This window comes from Hyla sarda, chromosome 4 (assembly GCF_029499605.1).
Source record: "Hyla sarda isolate aHylSar1 chromosome 4, aHylSar1.hap1, whole genome shotgun sequence".
Taxonomy (NCBI): Eukaryota; Metazoa; Chordata; class Amphibia; order Anura; family Hylidae; genus Hyla; species Hyla sarda.
In genome coordinates, this window is record NC_079192.1 from 20,161,424 (window position 1) to 20,163,923 (window position 2,500).

General features: G+C 46.9%; 7 non-coding genes across 7 annotated transcripts in view; 4 read left to right on the plus strand and 3 right to left on the minus strand.

Moving 5' to 3' along the window:
- Positions 1-239: 239 nt before the first annotated feature.
- TRNAQ-CUG (transfer RNA glutamine (anticodon CUG)) lies at positions 240-311 on the minus strand. Its single transcript has one exon. It is a non-coding gene; the product is annotated as a tRNA-Gln (tRNA).
- Positions 312-466: 155 nt separating this feature from the next.
- Positions 467-548, plus strand: TRNAL-UAG (transfer RNA leucine (anticodon UAG)). Its single transcript has one exon. It is a non-coding gene; the product is annotated as a tRNA-Leu (tRNA).
- Positions 549-834: 286 nt separating this feature from the next.
- Positions 835-916, plus strand: TRNAL-AAG (transfer RNA leucine (anticodon AAG)). The gene has a single exon. It is a non-coding gene; the product is annotated as a tRNA-Leu (tRNA).
- A 684-nt stretch (positions 917-1,600) lies between these two features.
- TRNAQ-CUG (transfer RNA glutamine (anticodon CUG)) lies at positions 1,601-1,672 on the minus strand. Its single transcript has one exon. It is a non-coding gene; the product is annotated as a tRNA-Gln (tRNA).
- A 222-nt stretch (positions 1,673-1,894) lies between these two features.
- Positions 1,895-1,966, minus strand: TRNAQ-CUG (transfer RNA glutamine (anticodon CUG)). Its single transcript has one exon. It is a non-coding gene; the product is annotated as a tRNA-Gln (tRNA).
- A 155-nt stretch (positions 1,967-2,121) lies between these two features.
- On the plus strand, positions 2,122-2,203 carry TRNAL-UAG (transfer RNA leucine (anticodon UAG)). Its single transcript has one exon. It is a non-coding gene; the product is annotated as a tRNA-Leu (tRNA).
- A 286-nt stretch (positions 2,204-2,489) lies between these two features.
- Positions 2,490-2,500, plus strand: part of TRNAL-AAG (transfer RNA leucine (anticodon AAG)) — an 82-nt gene continuing 71 nt past the window's right edge. Inside the window, exon 1 of the tRNA in view lies at positions 2,490-2,500. This exon is cut by the window's right edge and continues 71 nt beyond it. This is a non-coding gene — a tRNA (tRNA-Leu).

The window sequence follows — 2,500 nt, forward strand, 5'->3', positions numbered from 1 at the left end:
TTAACTTTATTTTCTAATCCTGGATAACCCATATTTCTGGCATTATGGCTCCCGGGGGGATGTGAGTGCTCTGGGTTTCTTTGAGGCATGAGTTTTCATCCAAGTTCTCAACTAATTGCACCTTGGGGCGACAGAACACAAAGGTATGGAAGCAGCATTTATGGATTTGAAAAGCTCACATCTGGAAGAAGGTTAAATAATTTTAATACAGTACTGAGTAATGAGAGGAAAGTAAAGAAAGGTCCCACCGAGATTTGAACTCGGATCACTGGATTCAGAGTCCAGAGTGCTAACCATTACACCATGGAACCATTAAGTACCTTCACCTGCCACACTAAAACTTTTAATTCTTCCTCCAGATCTCCAGAAAACCGGGGTACGGTTCCCAGATGGGGTGGCTATGATTATTTCGCCCCTTACTTAGGTCTGCGTCCTCAGGTAGGGTTGAAAAGCAGCAGTTGTGTGTGGTAGCGTGGCCGAGCGGTCTAAGGCGCTGGATTTAGGCTCCAGTCTCTTTGGAGGCGTGGGTTCGAATCCCACCGCTGCCATTAGGCACTTTTTGCTGTTTCCAGAGGTATAACGAGATTACACCTTTGATCCCTAGCGCTGAGCTAAAGCGATTAATTCTCCCTTCAGAACTATTAAACGCTGACCCTTTAAGGACATTACCATGGAGCAGCAGGCATAGGTTGTTCCTCGTTAGTATAGTTGTGAGTATTCCTGCCTGTCATGCAGGTGACCAGGCTCCGAATTCCCGAAGGGGAAGCTATGCTTGTTTTGCCCTTTACTTAGGTCTGTGTCCCCAGGTAGGGTCGGAAAGCTGCAACACCATGTGGTAGCGTGGCCGAGCGGTCTAAGGCGCTGGATTAAGGCTCCAGTCTCTTCGGGGGCGTGGGTTCGAATCCCACCGTTGCCATTGAGTAGCTTTTGCTTTTACTTGCTCTTTCAGCTCACGTTACATGCCCAGAATATCGATTGGTTGAGGCAGGTACCTGGCGCCAGCTAACTAATCAGCGCTTCCCCTTTCAATGCAGGAGAACCTCTCGTCCCTCTCTCAGTATGGGCGCTGTATTACCACCTGCTAAGATGTTGCGCGGACAATCTGGAATACAATCCTTGAGGAGGGATCCCCAGGGATCAGATGTACTCTGTGATGAATAGGGTGAACAGGAAGAACTACAAAACTGACCCTTGCTGTCTTGCCTTAATCCTTCCCTAGATCTGAAACATAGGCACAGAGCAGCGTACACCATAATCTGCACCGAGCTGCAAAAGCCAGGGATATTCACAGAGGTTAACCAATCAGGAAATCCACTCTATACTAGCCAGAGATGGCACTGTTTCTGGAAGAAAGAGGCAATTTAACTTTATTTTCTAATCCTGGATAACCCATATTTCTGGCATTATGGCTCCCGGGGGGATGTGAGTGCTCTGGGTTTCTTTGAGGCATGAGTTTTCATCCAAGTTCTCAACTAATTGCACCTTGGGGCGACAGAACACAAAGGTATGGAAGCAGCATTTATGGATTTGAAAAGCTCACATCTGGAAGAAGGTTAAATAATTTTAATACAGTACTGAGTAATGAGAGGAAAGTAAAGAAAGGTCCCACAGAGATTTGAACTCGGATCACTGGATTCAGAGTCCAGAGTGCTAACCATTACACCATGGAACCATTAAGTACCTTCACCTGCCACACTAAAACTAAAACGGGGGGATGTGAGTGCTCTGGGTTTCTTTGAGGCATGAGTTTTCATCCAAGTTCTCAACTAATTGCACCTTGGGGCGACAGAACACAAAGGTATGGCAGCAGCATTTATGGATTTGAAAAGCTCACATCTGGAAGAAGGTTAAATAATTTTAATACAGTACTGAGTAATGAGAGGAAAGTAAAGAAAGGTCCCACCGAGATTTGAACTCGGATCACTGGATTCAGAGTCCAGAGTGCTAACCATTACACCATGGAACCATTAAGTACCTTCACCTGCCACACTAAAACTTTTAATTCTTCCTCCAGATCTCCAGAAAACCGGGGTACGGTTCCCAGATGGGGTGGCTATGATTATTTCGCCCCTTACTTAGGTCTGCGTCCTCAGATAGGGTTGAAAAGCAGCAGTTGTGTGTGGTAGCGTGGCCGAGCGGTCTAAGGCGCAGGATTTAGGCTCCAGTCTGTTTGGAGGCGTGGGTTCGAATCCCACCGCTGCCATTAGGCACTTTTTGCTGTTTCCAGAGGTATAACGAGATTACACCTTTGATCCCTAGCGCTGAGCTAAAGCGATTAATTCTCCCTTCAGAACTATTAAACGCTGACCCTTTAAGGACATTACCATGGAGCAGCAGGCATAGGTTGTTCCTCGTTAGTATAGTTGTGAGTATTCCTGCCTGTCATGCAGGTGACCAGGCTCCGAATTCCCGAAGGGGAAGCTATGCTTGTTTTGCCCTTTACTTAGGTCTGTGTCCCCAGGTAGGGTCGGAAAGCTGCAACACCATGTGGTAGCGTGGC